We start from the raw sequence: 22,877 nt of genomic DNA on the forward strand, positions 1-22,877 counted from the left end.
TTATGATTTTGTCCATATTGTCAGTCCTTTGCCTGCACATTCTGATGCTTAGCCAGGACAGATGGCAAGGTCTTGGAGTTCCTTATGGTATGAAAATTCAGTTTTATGACCACATTAAACTGCAGTCTTCTCTGTGACCTAACTTTCTGATACTTTGTCCTCTCAGCTTTCTTTAGACCCTCTGCCTACAATATCTTCATGGCTCATTGGTCTGAATTCCTAACCCCTCTAATGGGGGTTATGAAGGACCCCTACATTGGTTCCTTCTGCAGCCCATCAAAGATTTGATTTTCCTCATTATCTCTAAGGAGGTTGGAGCTTAGGTCTTTTTTTAACTTAGCTGTTTCATTAACTCGTGTCGGCAGCAGATGCCGCACGTTTCCTGATGGTCTTCCCACCATCTCTGTCTCTATTTCACCTTCACTTTTCCTTTTTTTCCAGGCCAGTATGCATAAGGTCTTCACTCCAATGCTGGCAAAAATCTTCCAGGATACTTTTCAGGTCTCTTAAACCTCAGACTTTTGCCTTTAGGCATTTACTAGGGCATGGATAGATAATAAAAATCTCACATACACCAAACAAATAAAAGCATATGACTGGGATCGCATTTTGAAGTAGTCTTTAATTATGTGATCACATTAACTCCCAGTTTCATACTTTATTTTGTGCACAGAACATAGTAATAATTTAGAAAGAAGACAGCCAATATGTTGTTTGTGTTTTCCTGTTCAGGGGCTTGCAGCAAGTTTATCCTTGAACCTCACTCAACCCTGTTCTAAAGATAAAACTAAAAATACCAGCTTGGGCCCTTCTCTTATGCTCAATACCATGTCTTCTGAGAGTTCTGCAAATTCTTAGGAGCTAATTTTCAAAATGTTACTGTTTTTGGCATCATGCTAATTTGAGAGAGAGATGTCCGATGCACAAAATTGAAGCCAAATATTTCTTCTAATTTTTGGGTGCTGAATTGCAGTTGCCCTGTTGTGGCAATAACTGCAGCTGGGAACCTACGCTAATAAGATTCCCAGCACAGTGTTACTGTGATAAAAGAGTTTGTTCCTCTCTGATTTGTAGGAGCCATGTAGAAAGCTGGCACCGGAACCAGAGTTTAAGGACAGGGACGTGTCTCTTCCAATGAAGATGTCTTCCAGATGCTGGAAACTCTCTGATATGCAGAACATATGGGGTTATATTAATGAATCTCACATGCAATGGGAAGGATTTACTATACTGGAAGTGAAAAATCACCAGTACCTTGGCACTTGCTATTTGCCATATCAAACTCTGGTCAAGAACTTGAAGTTTAGGGGAAAGGGAACTTTACTCATAGTGTACTGAGCAACCGAGTAGCATTAGGAAGAAATACTGCCTTCTGCCCTCTGCAGGAGTCCTAGTCCTAGTTCGTTTATTGATTTCAGATGAGTGATGAATACATCCCCTGACGCATGTTTTCTAACATCCCTGAGGCTTCCAATCCACAAGCAATTCCCATTGGACATGATTTTTAATAGCTTGGAAGTGATTTAGGATCAAAGTGCCATAAACAAATTGAATGGAGAAGCTGGGCTGTGGGTTTCAAGACTGGATTGGATACAGCTGTGAGCAATTGGGTCTGACCTCACAGCTGATCCTGATTTGAATAGGGTGTTAGGATACACATCTTAATACTTTATAATTCATGGAGAAAAACACATTTTTCAGACCGTCAGAAGACAGAAGCTTGCCTGCTGCTTGAAACCAGCCTTGTAAGAAACTGTGTCTCTTCATCGACTACAGAAGTAGTCAAGGCTAAACCAACCATTATGACTACTTCCCTCAGATGTATTTTCATCCTCCTACCCGGTTGAGTATAGATTTGAGATTAGACTTTTTCTTTCTTTAGCCACTGCGTCTGTATTTTGGTGCTGGTGTTCAGAAAGCACTATGGAAATCCTCTTTCCAAAACAGCCCCCAAAACACCAGCATCATTGTATTTTTGGAATCAGTTTTCTTCGCGGAAGGCTAGAAGCAGCTGCCAATGTTATACTCCTGGGAAAAGGAGCTGGGACATTATTTGTGGATTTACATTCTCCTATCTTCAATAGATCCTAATGGATTACACACAAAATTTGGACCCAGGCACAACACTTCTTTATCCGTTTACTGATCTGGAGCTCTACATTTTCTTCTTTCAAATCACAATTGGAAGAATACTTTAAGCAGGAAGTCCCAGAGGAAAGTTTTCCTTTTTTTTTGTGCCTTTTATTTGGCTTTCTGCGAAGGAGGCCCCCACTACATTGTCCCACCAGTTGGTAACTCCAGAGGAAATTTTCCTAAACTTCAGTGCCATTCTGCAACCTCTCAAGAAAGCTGAATGACTTTGTACAGTTCCAGTCCTTTGTTACCATGAGTGTAGCAGCTCTGCTGTGGTTAATTGCAGTAACTGATGAAAACAGACAATTTGCAGCTTCTTGAGAGAACAATAGAAGGAATGAAAAGACTAATGACAATAACCAAGTTTTGTGGCCCAGGGAAAGGAGGGCGACATCATTTTCCCGTATTCAAAGTTGGACAACACAAATCCAATTTTCTTCCTTTCATCATCAGCAAATAATTCGGATGTTTCCCATCCCTTAATTGTGCCTTTGTTTCCATGATGAGTGGAAATCATTACCGTGATGATCTGTTGGTTAAATTTTCACCACATCTGCACAGTGTTTCACCAAGTGGGCCATTTGCCCATTCACAGGCTAATGAATAAGAGGAATTTCGGATTCTTGGGATGAAGGCTGTACCAGGATGTTGGGAAACATCACATTTCAGAAAGCAGCCTGGGTTGGGCTAGGAGAAAGATTTTACAGATCCTGCTATTATCTAGGCAAATGATGGCAGATACAGTCTTCCTTTGCAAATCTTGGTGAAAAGATCACATGTTTTCAGGACCATGGGACCTTTTTCTTCCAGTGTTCATGATAGGCCACTGCACTGGTCACTGTTTGACACTAAAGCCCTGGGGATTTTACTTAACTGTCACTCTCTGAAGTCTGAGAGCCACCCTCAGTAAATCTTCCAACAGCCAGCACATTAACTCAATGTCTGAACAACATCTGAGCTGGTAGCAACGAAAGCAACAGACCTCTCCAGCCTTAATTTCATTCACCAAGGCTTTTATACACAATAGCCTTTCATTTCTCTATTCTGGGACAAAAAAGAGCTGTCTCAAGATCAAATTTTGGTGAGCTGAACCCTGCAGCCCTTTGCTTTCTACCCTCAGAGCTGCTGAAAGGCCTTAGGAGCACACAGGCTACCAAAAAAGGAACAAGATGCAAGATATTTACTACTAGACTAGGCTTTAAGGTGTTGAAGCCATTCACATCCGCCTGATCCAGACTGCAGGAAAGGGAATATGGGACTACACTAAGGCATGAGCCAGACAGAGGACAGAGTGAGAATTTACAGCCTGGTTGATGGGTGAAGCAGGTCTTCACTGTGGTAAGGAGATGTGCTTATGGAGGTACAGTGGACACAGGCAAAACCAAGCCCTTGGCAGCTCTCTGATCCTTTCCTGGCCAATGTGGGTATTACACGCTCAGTCACAGCCTCTTTTACAATTTATGAACAAAGCAACTCCTTTTGAGTACGTGGTATGGTTGCTGGCCAAGTTAGAGCTTCAAGGAGAAAGTCCCTTTCAATCTCATTCTCTTATCTATCCATAAGCACTTCCATATTGCAATCCATACTGTGGCTTGCAAATAAATCACTAAGAAGGTGTGCATCATTACACTAAATTGGAGGGATCAGGTCATTCTCTGTACGAGAGAGATATAGGGATATAGAAACACAAGGTCCTCTCTGGGATTGCTTCATACAGAAAGAATTTGGTCCCTCTTTTAAGTTCTTTTCAAACCCGAATCAAAAATTGTCGTGGTTAAAAAGCAAGGAAATAAACAAACCCTCTGTGCATGGTATTGTTCCATGTTCTCTTTTGGGTAGCAGGTGGTTTTGAAGTCATAATAACATGAATTAAGAGTTCAAAGTGTCAAACATTTAAAAGCATGGTCTCCATCTCTGCATGCCTTTCATTTGTTCTCTAGCCCTGGGATATAAAGGAGTATTATCTGCAAGATGATACTATGCCAGCCTACTGCATGTGGCTTTGCAGCTTGGGTTACACACACTGATCTTACATTCTGATATTCTCTACAGGATATTGCAAATATTTCCTTCTAGGTTTTTAATATACTAGGATATCTTGTGTATGACTTCCCCCCCACACCTCTTTATAGACCTTGAGTATGTGTTTTCTCATCTCAGAGCCTCGGATTGACATTTCAGCCAGGAGGAAAAAGTCACATGAAGTCATTCATTTCACACGGAAGAAGACTAGTTTCCTACTGTTTTAAATTTGTGAGACTGTTTTCAAGAAATATCCCAGCTGATCTCCAATTTTCCAGGCAGCAGCAATCACTTTCAGGCATGTCCGATCTCAGATTTGCATCTTCATTAGGATTTGAACACGGATGCTCCTCTACTGAATCACTGCCATACAATGAAGAGAGCGACTTTGCTCACGTAGCTAATAGGCTGTTATCCTGTACCAGATTGATCATTAGCAATAAACATGCTATTCACTCTGATCAGCTGCACTCTAAGTACATCCATCCTGTTAAATCCGTGAGTGCTTACCTTTGAATTTAGAAACGGCAACATTAAGATCCTAGTTAGCAAGCTTTATAACAGAAAAGCAGAGCCAGATTTTAAGTTTTGATTCAACATCTAAGAGAAGATGATTTTAACTATAAAAAAGCTCGCCTTAGTAAAAAATAAAATTGCAAATTGAATGTGCTTTCCCGCATTTAGGAAAAAAAATAACAACGCAGTGTCTGAAATATCATAACATATAGAAATGTGAATTTGGTGTCTCCTGGCAGCAATGGGAGCACTTTGAGCATACAGACTTCTGATGCAACAATGCCCATTTCGGAGTGTTTTACTCTAGCACCACTGGTAGCATGAAAAACATAATCACATCTCTCACTTTGTAAGGCTTAATGAATCTCGTTTACATCTCATCAGCTCTATGTGTGGCTGATGGGGACTTATGTAGAGGCTTTACTGGGTGATGCTAGGGAAGGATCCGTGTCCCGTGTTTTTATTCCTCCTTTTTCAGGATGCCAGGTAGCACCATCACAACTGTCATTGCATATAGTGTGCACGCTGCCAAACAACACCAGAGCTACTCAGGATGTCTGGAGATGGTTCTGTCACAGAAAATCTGTCCCAGTTGAAGCTCGTCAGGTTACAATTTTTCCATGGAAAAGTAGGAATGAGTTTAGACTCTTGTTTTTTCCTACTTGAAAAGACATGACTGGAAAGTACATGATTAACAGGGGATGTGACAGGGGCTTATAAACTGATGGATGATGGAAAGAGTATAATCAGAAAATATTTTTTTCACTGTCTTGCTCATTGCAAGAATCATAGAATCATAGAATCGTTTAGGTTGGAAAAGACCCTTGGGATCATCGAGTCCAACCATCAACTCCACTCTACAAAGTTCTCCCTTACACCATATCCCCTAACACCACATCTAAACCACTCTTAAACACAGTCAGGGATGGTGACTCCACCACCTCCCTGGGCAGCCTATTCCAGTGTCTGACCACTCTTTCTGTGAAGAATTTTTTCCTAATGTCCAGCCTAAACCTACCCCGCTGCAGCTTGAACCCATTCCCTCTTGTTCTGTCGCTAATTACCTGTGAGAAGAGACCAGCACCAACCTCTCCACAATGTCCTTTCAAGTAGTTGTAGAGAGTGATGAGGTCTCCCCTCAGCCTCCTCTTCCTCAAACTAAACAGTCCCAGCTCCTTCAGTCGCTCCTCATCAGATTTATTCTCCAGGCCCTTCACCAGCTTCGTTGCCCTCCTCTGCACTCACTCCACCACCTCGATATCTCTCTCGTATTGAGGTGCCCAGAACTGGACACAAGACTCAAGGTGTGGCCTCACCAGTGCTGAGTACTGGGGGACGATCACCTCCCTCCTTCTGCTGGTCACACTATTTCTAATACAAGCCAGGATGCCATTGGCTTTCTCGGCCACCTGGGCACACTGCTGGCTCATGTTCAGCCACTTGTCAAGTAGAACCCCCAGGTCCTTTTCTGCCAGGCAGCTCTCCAGCCACACTTCCCCAAGCCTGTAGCGATGCATGGGGTTGTTGTAGCCCAAGTGCGGGACCTGGCACTTGGCCTTGTTGAAGCTCATTCCATTAGCGTTGGCCCATCGGTCCAATCTATCCAAGTCTCTCTGTCGAGCCTCCCTATCCTCATGTAGATCAACACTCCTGCTTAACTTGGTGTCATCTGCAAACGTACTGATGATACACTCTATGTCCTTATCAAGGTCGTCAATAAAGATGTTAAACAGAAATGGTCCCAACACCGAGCCCTGAGGGATACCACTTGTGACCGGCCGCCAGCTGGATTTAACTCCATTGACCACCACTCTTTGGGACCACCCATCCAGCCAGTGCTTATTAAGGATTGACCAGTGAAACCCTCAGACCAAGCAAAGAGAAGTAATTTCTCAGGCAGCACTCAAGTGACACATGCATCTCTTTCCCACAGAATACAGTAAAGTAAAAAAAACCCAACCCTTGTAAGGGAATGAACAGACTCAGAACAGATACATCTGTGACTGGCTGCTAAACATCGAAATCTCCACGTGACTTGGGCATACAGGAGTCACCTGCCAGAAGGTGGGAGAAAGAATTACTCTGTTATTTGCCTGTTTATTATATGCTTTATCAAAACAGCTATTCCTGTCTTTTATTGGAGAAAGTATGATGCCTAGCTAGACCATTTGTCCATGAAATACTGGTATTTTCTAACGTAATTCATTTTGCCTCATGTGAGGGTCTCATCCTGCCAGGGGCAAAGCACTCTCACTGATGGCAAGTGTAGGACATCCACGACCACTGAACAACTGTAATGAACTGCTGTGCTCCAAGGGATGGGGAAGAGGAGGCCAAATTTTCCTTTCCATGGCTGCAAAGCACATGAAATATATTCCAAAGCATAAAAGAGTGGGAAAGAAATGAGGCTGAGGAAAACGAAACTCTAGTTCCTCAGTCACTGGAAGCTAAATCATAATGATTATCATTAATTAGCAATACTTAAGAGTCTTAGGAATGAATCATCTTGTCAGTAGCTTTAGTAGGCTGAATGGCTGAACGGTAACAGATCTTAAAACTGAGCATCTCCACCTGCTCTGCAGTTGTTCCTTCCAGTTTACAATGGGATGCAGCTTCTGGCAGCGTACCTTTGCTGTGGATAAACAGCAGCATTCTCCCTTCAGGGCCATCAATCTGATGTCTTTTAAACAGCATTACATTAATTTTAAATTAAAAAAAATCCCAAACTCTACAAGCTAAATCATAAAAGACAACACAGAGGAAATCAATGCTTGGGGATGAGCTGATTAAGTCAGGAAAGAAAAGGCTTTGTGTATGTGTAACCGCAACTGGAAAAATGCACACACACACACAAGCACACACACAAATAAATTTGAATTGTTTAAGGAGTTAGAGTGTAAAGAAATGATATTTTATAGTACACCAAACTGCCAAACATGCCATAACCCTGTGAAAACCACTTACACTTTAATGGCTGAAAGGAATAAAACTGACAAAAGAATAAATTCCCTGTGCACTCTGACATCAGAATAAATTTCCTATGGAAATAAGTGCTGGTTTCCTCATTGATTTCAAAAAGGCCACTGAATAGGGTGATTTCAAAGGTATCTGCGCTTGCTTTGGTAGGGCAGTATATCTTGGCTTGAAGAAGGGTGGAGAGGTGTTTTCCAGTTTAACAGCTGAGAATAAGAGGTGAGCAATAAAATGCTGTCACCACTGGTAGAACAAGTGGGATAATTGGTGTGGAGAATCTTAGTTGGGAGCTGCCTGGGATAAAATCTACACATTTAGGAGCTGGAATGGTACTTGGAATTTATTCAGACCTTAGTAGTGGAAAGGACCATGCTGCTTACTGAGTTCAATCTCCTTCGCTCAAAGGAAAACATGCCAGGGATGTTGGATCCCAGAAAATTCACTGTATGCACCCCCAAATGCCACAAGTCATAAATCACCCTCCCCAAAACACTGTAACATGCTAAACTCAACACATTTAAATATTTTAAAAGACCAAAACTTACATAAATAACAAGGTGCCTAAGGAAGGGAGTGGGAGAGACTGGGGACATTGCTTTTGAACTTTAATTTTCAATAACTGGAGATTTGTAAGGTGGAATACAGCCAGGTGCTCCTAGGATGCCACTCTTCCCCGAAGGAAGAAGGTGACCCCTCCTTTCCATCTGTTCCTCAAAATTCCATGTTCTTTGGTGTATGATATGGATTTGAGGTCATAATGATATAATGAGAGGAATAAAGGACATCTTTAGTTAGAAAAGAATATTCTTCAAATCATTACACGTTGACATCCCCATTAACCTAAGCTCGCCTGACAGTCAGTGGAGCGATAATTAATATAATGCCTAGAGCTAAGCATGAGAATCATGTCTTCCTGAGGTCTAACATAGGTCATAGGGCAAATGAATGAAGCCCTTAAAACACCTATTTCTGTCCATTTACTATAGAAGAAGTCAAGGGTGGCAAGCTCAGCAGTAGATTTTATGTTACAAGCATCCGAACTTAAGTGAGATGAATCGTACAGTAAATGCCCTAACAGTGAGGACGCTCATTATTCTCACATAGAATAATTGACCGTGGAAAAGAGGAGAAACCTGCCTATTGCTTGCTACCTTTAAGCAAGGATGGATACAATATCCTACAGGCAATAAAGTTACAGACATCTACTGTACTATCTATTAAGTTTCCTTGATCTCTGATTTTTATTACATTATCAAAGCAGGTGAGACAGTATGTCGGCACTATATGAGCCTTACACACATTTTTCATATTTCCATCGTTCTTGTGCTCACTCCCTCACAGAATCTTCAGAGTTGGAAGGGACCTCTAGAGGTCATCTAGTCCAACTCCCCTGCTAAAGCAGGATTGCCTAGAGCACATCCCTCAGGACTGCATCCAGGCGAGTCTTGAAAATCTCCAGAGAAGGGGACTCCACTCCACTGACAGTGCTCTGTCACCCTCAAAGTAAAGAAATTTTTCCGTGTATTTGAACGGAACTTCCTATGTTCCAACTTGTGCCCATTGCCCCTTGTCCTGTCACTGGGAACCATTGAAGAGAGTCTGGCACCATCCTCCTTCAACCCACCCTTTAGATACTTGTATGCCATAATAAGGTCTCCCCTCAGCCTTCTCTTCTCCAGGCTAAAGAGTCCCAGCTCTCTCAGCCTTTCCTCATAAGGGAGATGCTCCAGTCCCTCAATCATCTTAGTTGCCCTACGCTGGACCCGCTCCAGCAGTTCCCTGTCCCTCTTGAACTGGGGAGCCCAAAACTGGATGCAGTATTCCAGTTGTGGCCTCACCAGTGCAGAGTAGAGGGGGAGAATGACCTCCCTCGACCTACTGGCCACACTCTTCCCTATGCAGCCCAGGATTCCACTGGCCTTTTTGGCAACAAGGGCACATCGTTGGCTCATGGATAATTTGCTGTCTACCAGGACCCCCAGATCAACTGACCCAATGCTGACAAGACCTGAATAAACGGCATAACAAAATGTTGCTTCACACTTAGGTGAAGCAGCAGTAAAAATGCTTCTTTCATCATCATGATAAGTCCTTGAACCTTTCTAGCGCTCTGAAGATCTGTGGGCCTTATTGGGACACCTTGCTATGTGCGAGTGCAGGCTTCCCAAGCAATCTTGCATGAATTATTTGAAGTCTTGTCTTCCTTTGCTTCACACATTCCCTGACACAGGTAGCAGAGCTGCAGGCAGAGAGAAGTTGTAACAAAGCAGGAGGTGTTAAGTTTTGTCTTCACCAGAAATGCTTGTCTTAGCCCCTTTTCTGGACAAAAGATGCAGAAACAGCACATCAGCACCTGCATGGCTCCAGGGCTCTCCACCTGCAGTGCCATTTATCCTCCACCTTCATTGAGATTAAAAGCTCTGCCAAAAGACCAAACTAAAGGCATAAAGCAGACTTCAAGGAATTAATCAACGTTTCTTTCATCATGTGTTTTTCCCCATTGTCTTTCTAATTGCAGGTATTACCCCTTCATTCATCTGTCTATTTCTGCCAGTCAGGATGCTCGCATACCATGCAAATTATGTGTTTCTGTACTGATACCGTGAGTGGTGGCATAAAGTTTGCTTTTGAGCACAAGTCAGGAGACAGGTCTTCTACTTCTGCATCTGACAGTTGTCAGATGATTGTCTAAAATGTGCCTGAACTTCCATATTTTAGCAAAAGAAAATTTGTTTGGAAGTCCTCCGATGTTGTCAAAAGCTATGTCGGTTTTGCTGGAGCTGCTATAATAATGAGCTGTGCTCATAATACTATGATGAATGTCATGTTTCAAAGAGTTGTGCAATGGGTGTTGTGTTATCTGGACAATTACATGGTAGAGGGGAGATGAGACTACCTGATCACTAATCAATGTGAGGAACTAACTGGTGAAAACATCTTGAAGATTGCAAGGGTCCTAGGACCTCACACAAGTTTCAACACCTGACTTTTCTACAAAGCAACTCTTTTCACCTTTCTTGGGATGGGGACACACAAGGTCACACCATGAAGTGTAGTGCTGACCTTAACCTTGCTCCAAACATATGTGTACATGCAAACTATGCAATGTCAGGCCAAGTGAAGGTCATCAAACCAAGTGGCTGTATGGATAAACACAGAACTGAGTTAAATTATCTCACTGTCCACATGTTCTTCCCATCCATGTTGCTTGCTCTCTGCTCTCTTTATAACTTTCAGACTTTTTTCCCAATGAAAACGGTGACTAGAGACATACAGGCATTTTACTTGCTCTTTGATAACTCTCCCTAAAGTGATAGCTGGAGAAAACTGCTTGCTTGGCCCTTAAAACAGCTCTGAAGACTACTTTGGTGTGGTACTCAAAGCATCTAGTATGGTCCATCCATGGGTTCCCATTGTTGTACCAGCTCAGACAGGGTTGACCTGGGGAAGCTCTGCTCTAAGCTTCATCACATGCTTCCTGGGTGTCATGTTCAAAGCAAAGGGTCAATGAAAGAATTAACAGTAGTTCTCCTAGAGCTCCAATTTTGAATCTCCTATTTCATCCACTCGATTTCACATGATTGTCCTTGTTTGATTGATTCTCAGCTCCCACCTGTGCAAAGTGCAAGGGAAATCTCCATGTTTCCTCCCATAACTTCTTATAGGTTGCCTACAGGCGATGCCTCAGGTTTCACAGACAATTGAAAGCAATATCTTTTGGAAAATTAACACAAACTGGGTAAAACTGTTGTGTGAGTTACATGGTCACTTTATATACCTCAGCTGCCTCTCTTTAAAATTTCGGAAGTTAGGTGAGGGATGCAAAAAAACCCCAACATCCTGGAAACAAATGAAGGTAAGTGAATACATCCTTTTCACTGTGAGGTTGCTTAATCTGCAATTTCTGAGAGCTTTTTGTCCATAACTCTTTTAGCAGCTTTGGAAGTTCCACAGAAATCAAGAACATTGATTCTTACTGTCCACCATAAGGAGTCATGCCACAATCAAATAGCACAACTGGAGTATATTGATAAAGCAGACAGAGCGAAACAACCGCTCAGACCCCAAGTCACCGTGGACCGTGTTGTGAACGCAAACTGTGCCAGGAACTCCAGCTGACTAGAGCAATCTCCAAGAATTTCTGAGAAGAACCCAGAGGCTGGTACTGGCTAGATCTGCTCCCACCAGGGAAGAGTTTTGAATAAGAAAAATGCATCTTAGAACTTTGAACAGGACTCTACCACTGACTTTGTAATCAGGTCCCAGTCAAGGGACCAGAGAATGGCTCCAAGACCATTTTATTTACAAGTGTAGATGCAACTCATAAGTCTAATACTAGCTCTGCTAATGTGCGGTGTTTATAAAATAAGTCTCCTTTTGGGTTGGAGAAAAAGAAGAGAAAAAGAGAGAATATGCAGTGTTTGCTTCATCAAGGTTCTTCTGTGTTATAGGGTCACAGATATAAGGTGCATCTGCACGGCCATGAAAGAAATGAGTAACTCAGAGGATTCCTGCCCCTCATGCCTACCAGACATAAGGCCTTTCTCAGACCCTTTTTACCTTTTATCATCAATGGACCCATATCTCTATCACATATCATTCCTCCCTATTTTCATTGTTGTTGTAATTCTGGACTTACACTTGGAAATTAGATGTGAATGGTGCTGCCTCTCCTTTCAAGATAAAAAACAATCCTTCTGCTCTCTGCTACATACAGAACTTTCAATTTTTTCTTGCTTTTGAAAGAAGTAAATCCACACACACAAACTAGGGCAGGGGACAAAATATTATAAGAGAAACTAGCAGATAAATAAATAAGGTTGGACAAATTAGATATTCTGGCAGCAATAGGGAGTGAAAGCAGGCCTGATGCAAAACAAAACTAGAATACAGAGGTACAGCAATCACTCAAAACAGACCTGAAAAAGGGATCCAGAGTCTTAGAAGGGAGAAGATCCCTGATAAAAGCTTTATAAAAGGTGTACCTTAGAAAGGTTTTCCTTCTCCTTCCCTGATCTCCCAATGGAAGAATCTTATAATCAGAAGTGAAACTCAAACAGCTCTCGGCTGAGTTATGCCGTTGCGTGTTCCCACAGTAACTAGGACTTTATAAACTTTCTAAAGTAGAACTCAACTGCCCTTTCATTTTCCTTTTCTCCTGTAAGGTACCTTTGTTACATGCTCCTAATTTTTTTTTCCTTTTTTCTCCTTTTTTTTTTTTCCTGACAGAAAGCACTGCATACCAAATTGCATGACATAAAATAGGTGATTGAATGAAGACTGAAGAAGTAAGAGAAATTTAAGCTTTCACTGAGGTAAGTTTTCACAGTTATTGAGATACATTATGGTATTTTTTTGTTTGTGAGACTTCTTCCCTCAGTTTTTCCCACTCAGTTTTCCTCTTCATTTACCAAAAGGCTGTATTTTCAGTCTTTCTTAAGAAGCTAAGACTATTAGAATGTCTTACATCTTCTGATTCAGTTTACATTATACATTCAGGCTACAGTGTTCCCTGGTGGAGAGCTCTGCCTGCTACAAATAATATCTCATGACAATACCGTCCTGGAAAATTGATTATGTTCATTCTGTACATTCATTCTGTAGGAAAATCTGGATCTTCTACAGAGAATGCTTATTTAGAACATTGGGAAGATCAGTGAACAGGTTTTTGCATTTACTGAAATATTGCAGGACTTGGTATTATACAGAAAAGCACTGTGGTGTGAAGACATGTCTCATTTTCCTCTTATTGCATGAAAACATGTATTGCTCTAACAGTAGGCTAATTCCCTCCCCGAGCCCATGTTTGTCTGGAGAGCAGCTAGCAAGGAAGGTAGTTGAGTCTGTCTTTGAGAACGGGCTGGAATGTCTGCCTGTGTGACTGTATTGAGAGAACCCAAGAGGTTGGATGAAGTGATGATGCTCTCTCTGAGAATGCCCAGAGAGTGACAAAAGAGCATCACTGCTTCTGATTGGCGAATGAAGCCCCACTCCAGAATTATTCAGCAATATTTGTTTTTAGTAGGGAGGACAGAAAGAAATATGACTTGCTTTTCTGCAGTGTCATGAATAGCTGTGGTCAAGATGACAACCAGGACCAGGGTGGATCTCTGTATGGCATGTGTCTACACACATCTTTACATTAGACATCCAGCAGATAACCAAGTGTGGGCAACACTCTGATGAAGGAGGAGGGAAATCCTGCCTTGCTGACTCTATGCCAGCAGCTGTTGCCTTCTCAGAGTCAAATAAATGTATGGGCTGCAAAGCACTCTTCCCTCTGAGGTGTTCGGGGGGTAGCAGAGCTCAGCTTTTGAGCTCAAGTCTGTTTCAGACCGTGACAAATTTGTTCCCTGAATCCATACTCTTTTTAATCTAAATGTCAGGTAGGAAATTAAAGCCCTGCTGAAACGGAGTGTATTACCAGCATTTTATTAGATCACAAACAATTTAATAACCAGATAGAGGGAGAAGGTCATTTTGTTGTCAGTCCAGCTTATCTCATAAATTAGGCATCAGGGTTTGCACAAAAGTGTCTCTCAGCAAATAAAATTATCTGGTTTGATGAAGGGCCTCTGTCCATGGAAAACAGATAACACAGATGAAAGAGGGAGCCCTGTAATAAAATTATTATCCAGGAATGTATGAAAGGAGACGGATTCTTTAAAAATACTTATCACACATTTACCCCACTAACAGTAAGTAAATGCCAAAGGAGCAAAGGACACGCCTTCCCGATGAATTAATGTGAAATAGTTTCAAGGTTGGTGAACAGAAGGGATGGCAGATGAAATATTGATTATAAATAGGGTAGCTCTTAGTGACCTCACTGGCTGCAAAGGGAAGAAACCCAGAGCATTATCTCTTCACTAGAAATATTTATGGCCCAGAAATGCCAGTCTTCTGAGTCGGAGCAGGGCAATGAGTGATGTGTAGCAGCATGGCATCGATTTCAATGTATCATGCCGCAAACCTATTTCTGGGGTGGGGGGAAAGGAGTGGCAAGGAAATGGTTTGGCTAGAGTAAATTTTTTCCCAAGAATATGAAGGTCTGGCGTTGCTCAGATTTGTCTGCCTGCAGCTCTCTGAGGCCCAGAGGTTTCTATGCCCTTGCCTGTCTCACGCTGCCTTCCCTCTTTTAGCCTCGTTAGAGTGAATTTAGACCAGTGCACTAAGTGACCTGCTGAAACGTGAGGGCAAGTCGTGGTGCTTTATCTCCTGAGAGGGGCTGCAAGGCAAATGTGGCAGCAGCAGCACAAGAAACTTCCTACCAGACAGCTCACTTCTACTTCGAAGAGTGCCCAGCTTTCCTATGAGGGAGTGCTGTAGCCAAACACCCACCCACTGTTGCGTTTCTGTAGGAGAAACTTGGTAAAAAGTGGTATATTGCATGATATATGAGGTCAGATTATGTTGCCAGTGTACTCCTTCCAGCATTAAAATGCCTACATCTAAAAACCATTGTCCAGTCCAGGGCTACAGTCTCTACGTCCCATGGAGAGTGGTGCAGCAGAAAGAAACATCCCCAGAAGATAATCTTGTGTAAAGCAATACCTCTTCTCCCTTATGCTATCACCTTGGCAGGATGTCATACAGTTTTATTATCCAGGGTTTACTTACTTTTTCCTTTATTTATTCCTTCTTTTTTTTAAATTTATTTTTAATTTATTTTTTTTTAATTTATTTTGCGGTTGAATATAGCTGTAAGGATGGTAGATGTTAAGGTGTGTAAGCAGACTGAACAGATTATGCAAAGATTGGGACATGACATGAGAAATTGGAAAACATAGCATACAACAGAATGAGAAGCCAATAAAAGTTACAGGTAGCACCAAGAGGAATGGCCAGGTTTCACAGGTGGAGTTATGTGAAAGGCAATCAAACTTTGCTACTAATTGGAGGGGAATACTGGGGACATTTGGGGTCTTACAAGGCCAAGAGTGCCTAGATAACCGTGTGAGTAATACTAAATAAGGCTGGGATTACATGGGTGATAGTATCAGAAATACCAAACCTGGGTATGGCTGCAGCAAAACTGAGACAAATGGAGAAAAAATAATTAAGAGTGAGTGTTTTATCTGGGAGGGCACAAGAAAAGAGAGGAAGGGACAGAATGGATGGGGAAGAGAAAGCATGGGAGAATGGCGAGGAGATGATGCTAAAGGGTTGGTTGCACGGAAGTGGTTTAATACTCCTGCCTGGCCAAGTCCACCACCTGACCAATATCATCTGTCCTATTGTCTATCAAAGTCTGTTCCTGATTATTTTCCTGTGTGAACGTGCATATGTGGGAGCCAGTCAATGGAGAGAGCATAGGACTAAGAGCTGGGGATTCAGCTGGGACACCGATTGCCAGCTCTCAGATCTCATCTGGAACAGGAAATGCAAAGAACAAAATCCTGTGAAAATGGGAATTCCTGTATTCTGCACATGAAATCAAATGGACTGAGAGAAACTCTCATCGGTTTTTTTTTTCCCCAGCTCCTCTGAGAAAAAATTCAAATAAAACCCAGCCGTAGAGTCACGTACAGCTAGTTGTAACTGCAAATAAGCTTCAAAGCAGATGCCAATATCCAAACCCTGACAGTTTTGGAGAACTCAAATCCATTAAGAAATTAGGTCATTTCTCTAATTGAGATGATGCCAAGGTCCAGTGTCTGACCTTGCATAATACTGAGAAAGATTGCATTCTGACCAGTCCCAGGAGCCATCTAATTAAAGGCTAATCAAAGTAATACTGATGAAAGCTTTTTAGTTTGTTCTACAACTTTTGGTAGCACTTTGACTTCAACATGGTGCCAATAGTGGAATTGGTTAATTACCGGGGCTTATTGCTGCAGATGCGTGATGGAAACAGAAGGCAGAACTTCTGCTAGATTTATGAAATAACTCTTTCACTGTTGTGAAAAGACAAATACAGAAAACCATACGGTAAATACAGACAGATGATATTTAATAAAATAGCCTTTTCAGACACCTGAATATCCATTACTGTGGAGGCAATGGTTAACAGGATAAACAATTCAATCCATCTCAATCTATGCACTTAGGCAGAGCTATATCCCTGTCATTATTTACCTGCTGAAATTTATCTTCTTATTTGCCTTCTTATTGATACATATATCTCTTTCTATCATGTTTCTAAAGCACCTGGCACCCTGTGATCTGAGTGCTCAGCTTCTGGTTTTGGGATCATCATGTACAAAGGGAGACGCTGAGGCTCTGGAAGTGATGGCTGGGGGGTAAAGCTCCATCGTGTCAATTGAGAAGAACCTTGCAGGGGTAGCTCTGAGAGTTTTTTAAACTCAGGATCCAGAGCATGAAAAATAGGTGTGAATCCTGAGTCACTGTGTTGAGTCCTTTCTATGGTAGACATTTACAGCGCAGAAATCCATTCAAAATTGAGCAAGAACCAGCTGAAAACTGGGAGTTTGGGGCTGGAAATCTATGAGGAATCCTTGTCTTCATAATAAAAAAAAAAAGTGTCCTGTGCAGTGTCCTCAGGCTCTCTATTTTTATCTATCTCCATTTTCTTATAATCTTATTTGTCTTCTTATGAATCCATTTATTAGTTCTTTTTTTTTTTTTTGTGACATTGACCACCTCAGCATTTGTATTCTCCTTTGATCTCATTACAGTGTTTTTCTTTTGTTTAAATAACTCTCTTCCACTACAGAAACCAACCATTTACCATCCTCCAACCCTCCGAAGTACAGCACAAGGAGGAAAGGAGTTTCTTGCTATGCCTATTTGTTCAAACAAGCTGCTTCACATATCAACCGAAGAGGCTCTACTGTTTGGTGGATGGGGTGAGTAGATGAAGCCAACAAGTATCTCAGAGGTGTTTTGTAGCAGAAAAAAGTACTATATACAGCTATGTGAGGTCCTTAGCTCCCTGTGCCTCACTATGTCAGGCTGCAGTATCGACCTTCAAAATAACAGTTTTGTGCATCTGTGTCTCAAAAGCTAACCAAAAAGAGGCCTAGATTCTTTATAAAAGGTTTATTGTCGCTATTATTGCCTGCTGCAGCTTCCCCCTTGAGGCTCCCTTTATCACTCAGCCCAGGCAGCAGATTAATTATCTCCTAAATCCTGGAGTACTGTGTCCAATTCTGGAGCTGCTACTACAAGAAAGATATGGACATGCTGGAAAGTGTCCAGAGAAGGGCCACAAGGATGATCAGAGGGCTGGAGCACCTCTCCTGTGAGGACAGACTGAAAGAGGTGGGGTTGTTCAGTCTGGAGAAAAGAAGGCTCCAAGGAGACCTTATAGTGGCCTACCAGTATCTTAAGGGGGCCTACAAGAAAGCTGGTGAGGGACTTTTTAGGATGTCAGGTAATGGTAGGACTAGAGGGAATGGATTAAAACTAGAGATGGGACGATTCAGACTGGATGTTAGGAAGAAGTTCTTCACCATGAGGGTGGTGAGACACTGGAACAGGTTGCCCAGAGAGGTGGTGGAAGCCCCATCCCTGGAACTTTTTAAGGCCAGGCTGGATGGGGCTTTGAGCAACCTGATCTAGTGGGAGATGCCCCTGGCCATGGCAGGGGAGTTGGAACTAGATGATCTTCAAGGTCCCTTCCAACCCTAACAATTCTATGATTCTATGATTTTTTCCATAAATCAAGACACTATCAGGGGATTTTCTCCGAGGCAGTAGCTCTCAGCCCTCACTTTACAAAGATTTCAGTTTAGAAAGGTTTCCAGCAGAAGCTTGTCTCTGTCCCCAAAACCTTTCAGTTGCTGGAAGGCAGTGCCAGTGAAATGCTGCGTATGACAGTTCCTCCACAGCTGGTTTTAGAGTGAGAAATGAGAACAGATGGAGCAGCTGTGGCAGAAACAATCTCCAGGGCAGAAAACTCATGTCTTCTTAGTGTGAGCTGATGAACTGAAGCTGGTGCTTGTGTCAGATTTTTCTCTCCTGTATAAGTAGAATCAAGCAGGGGACATTAAACATGCAGTTTTCCAAGGGAACTGCCGAAGTACCAAACAAATAAATTAAGATAGAGCAATGGATTCAGATCATGTGTTAAATATCAGTTTTGGGTAGACTCCTAGCATGTGTACTCAAGAGGACTGTGTGGATTTATATGGATATCCTCAATCAACTTGAGGCCTCAGCATTATTGTTGCTGTGTCCATCCCCACTTGTAGAAAGTGGAGCTGCATAAATGCTTTATTGAGCATGAACGCTTTACAAGACAAAATCCTAACATTATATTTGACAGAACAGAGATGACGGACGAGTTTCCAGTAACTCCAGCCTTTAACTATCATTGTTCTGGAGAGTAGATTCTCCTTTAGGAATTGGTTCAGCAGCGATGACAAGCACAGCTGGGGAATATCATGGTAATTGCCTGTTTCCATATGAGGAAGACCATGTTTGCAAATTGCAGTTCTTACCCAGAAAGAGCAGAGTGCCCAGGACAAGGAATTATCCAGCCTGTCAGTCTGCAGAAGTCAATGAACCCAAGCATAGTTTCAAAATTACATTGTTGTAATTGTTGTTGGTTTCAGCTGGGATACAGTCAATTTTCTTCCTAGTAGCTGCTGTGTTTTGGATTTAGTACGAGAATAATGCTGATAACGCATATTGTTTTAGTTGTTGCTAAGTGATGTGTACATTAGTCAAGGACTTCTTCAGCTTCCCATAGAAGCTGAGAGGGAGCATACACAGGACAAGCTGGCCACAGGAATATTCCATACCACAGACGTCATGCTCAGTATATAAATGGGGGTCAGCCAGGTGGCAGGAACCTGCGATCGCTGGTCAGGATGGGCTGGGCAGTTGATCATTGGGTGGTGAGAGCGATTTGTGTTATATCACTTTATTTTGTATATTCTATTACTATTATTATTATTATTATTATTTTTAATTATTATTATTATTTTCCTCTTCCATTACTGTTCTATTAAACTGTCTTTATCTCAACCCATGAGTTTTTTCCCTCTCCTTTTCTCCTTCTTCCCTCTACCCCACTGTGAGGTAGAAGGGAATGAGTGAGCAGCTGCGTGGTCCTAGTTGCTGGCTGGGGTTAAACCTCAATCATTTTTTACAGTAATCTCCATTAATGCCCCATATACTTCCATCCTACCTCATACAAAAGATGCCACACAGCCATATTACCTCAGGAGAGGAAAGCTAGCATCCTCACCATCATATAGTCGTTTCCATTGCTTTTTTTTTTAAATCACATGATTCTGTGATTTACCACTCTTCCCTGACTTACAAGTGCTGGAAGACATGAAAAGAGGCAGACATTTAGCCAAGCAGCAAAACAAAAAGCTGTTCTCTTTACCTGGGCTGGTGTCCCATGAGGGCATCCCTGGGTTTGAAGGGCTGGGCTTCAATTTATTGTTGCCTAACAGCTTTGTCACTGTTAGTAGAGTTAGGCTTGTAGTGAGTAGTTCCACCGAATCACAGAATCACAGAATGACAGGGGTTGGAAGGGGCCTCTGGAGGTCATCGAGTCCAACCCCCCCTGCCTGAGCAGGGTCACCCAGAGCAGGTTGCACAGGAACATGTCCAGGTGGGTTTTGAATGTCTCCAGTGATGGAGACTCCACCACCTCTCTGGGTAGCCTGTGCCAGTGCTCTGACACCCTCAAAGGAAAGACGTTCCTTCTCATGTTTAGGTGGAACTTCCTATGTTCAAGTTTGTGCTCATTACCTCTCATTGGGCACCACTGAAAAGAGCCTGGCCCCATCGTCCTGACACCCGCCCTTTAAGTATTTATAAGCATTGATATGATCCCTCCTCTGTCTTCTTTTTTCCAGACTGGGAAACCCAAGTCCCTCAGCCTTTCTCCATAAGAGAGGTGTTCCAGTCCCCTCATCATCTTGGTAGCCCTTTGCTGCACCCTCTCCAGCAGTTCCCTGTCCTTCTTGAACCGAGGAGCCAGGATGGGACACAGTACTCCAGCTGTGGCCTCCCCAGGGCAGAGCAGAAGGTGAGGATAACTGGTGCATATTTCATTCAGGCTAGGTAAATGTTCTTTCACAGCCAAAGTTGTTCAATATTCCAAAAAGCTGGGTTTAAACTATCAGTATCAATGAGACAAAACACAAGGAGAAATGTTTGAGGAGGAAGAAGTAGTCTTCTGATTCTTGTTTGAGATCAGCAGCAATAAAACATGCTGCTCATGATCCAGAATGATGTGGAACAAAAATGGGTGCTAGAAATTGATTGCAGACTGCATTTGGTTACTTTGAGTACTTGTTACTCCTACAACAAGAAAAGCTGAACTGTTCGGAAGAAGCTTGGGTATTACTCTGGTTTAGCAGCCAGGTGGATTATCATAAACCATGATTGGTAATAATTTGTCTTATTAAGTAAATTGTGATGGCACAGGAGATTATTTCTGCTGTAGGTGAGTGATGGAAGGGGCCCTTGGCTAGTGCTGAATAACCACCCCTTCAAGCCCTGGATTATATTGCATTGCAGCTGTCAAAACTCATGTTCACGTGGGCCCTGATACCCCTTTATGTTGTGCTGAAGAACAGCTGGCATAAAAAAACCTTGAGTCAAATTAGGAGGCAGAAAAACCGCACAGCAGTTTCAGAACTAAGAAGCGAGTGGAGGGATTAACTCCACTATAAACAAAAAAAGGGGAAGCGCCTGCAGTTATAAAGCATTTTTAATTTTTCTGGTTGTTGGAAGAGGATAAATGTTTCCTTCTGGATATAATTACTGAATTTTGAATAGATAAAGTTAAGGAAGGTGGTTAAGGAGAGGGATCTGGTGCCATAAAAAGGAAGAAAGTCAAACCCCTAATCAAATAATTTTTACAAGCACAATGCCAAGAGCTAGAAGAAAAGATGCAGTAGAATGAGCATTGCTATCACTGAAGGCACAAGCAAAATGTCTGGGTTATGCTCTTAAGTGCAAAGCAATTATCATTGATTTTATGTTTCAATTATCTCAGACTCATTTACTCCCTTATGCCTTTAAAATAAATATATTAGGTGAAAGTCCTTTGGGATTTCATGCATCTTGAGATGAACTAATGTCTTTAACAAGCCTTTTGCCTTCTGAACCACTAGCATGACCAAATCTCAGAGACCTGAAGAGGGGAAAATTAGTTTTGTTAGAAAAACTGGTCAAAGAACATAACCCTCTCACTCGTAAAAATAAGCAATTTGGAAATTAAATAAATTAATGGTATGTGGATATTAAAGCAGCAATACAGGTTCAAATTTAACCACCTTCTGCATATGCTGCAAATGACAATTCTTTAGAAGGATTTAGATGGTCTGGTAGAAGAGCACTGAGGCAGCGACGGTGAGAAAGCAGGCAGCTTGCAGAGGTGCTAATGGCATCACCGTAATTGGTTCATCCTCATGATTTCTGTTAATGTGCCAAATAAGCCAAACCTGTGGATAGTCACGTTCTTGGTTGCTGAAACCAAACATGGTGCCCAGCTCTTGTGTTGCGTGGCCTCGTTTGTCAAAGGGGACAACCCATCTTTGTGAACTGTGTTTAATTAGAGTTTGTGATTCACACTTGAGAAAGATTAGATGAAAAAATTGTTCTATAAACTGTCACAGTACAAACTCTCATATTTTTATCAATTGAGAATTTATGGCTTTGTGACACCCCTCAGAAAGCTGTATGTAGGACTTTTAATCAAATTCTGGAAAACTTTCAAGGTTTCTTCATCACAGTGTGGTTTTTTTTCATTAAGAAGGTGCTTGGTGGGAAAAAGGAGACAGTGACTCTCTAAAATGCAGGACTTTTCCAAACAGCCAATCAATGACATCTTGCTCTTGAGTGGGCAAAAGCTTCTCTGGAGTTAAAAAATCATTCAAGGGCAGGAGTTATGAGCTGCTGCCTTTCTTGGATGCCTTGAGAAGATACTACAGATTTAAGCCTGCTTTTTTTTTTTGCATTTAAAATCTACCTGTGTACAGTGGGACACTGGCCCTAGCTTTCATAATTTGGAGTCAGGGGGTGGATGCAAGCTGCAACCTAGCAGAAAGAGGAAGCACAAAAATAAATAGTAATTAACATTGCTAGTCCCTGGGGCTGTAGCTCTTTGGACTAATCTGGGGTACTGGGGAATCTTTTCCTGTTCCAAGTATTGCTGAGATAGATGTAAATGATAGAAACAAAACTCCTTCTCCTGATTTGCGAGTTATTGCCTGGTAATGGGTTTCTCCTGCTGCCTTCAGAAGAAGGATGATTTCTTTGGAAGTCTGGAATTGAACTAATGATGCAAGAAGCGCATCCAC

The sequence above is a fragment of the Larus michahellis genome, chromosome 2 (genome assembly GCF_964199755.1).
Source record: "Larus michahellis chromosome 2, bLarMic1.1, whole genome shotgun sequence".
Lineage (NCBI taxonomy): Eukaryota > Metazoa > Chordata > Aves > Charadriiformes > Laridae > Larus > Larus michahellis.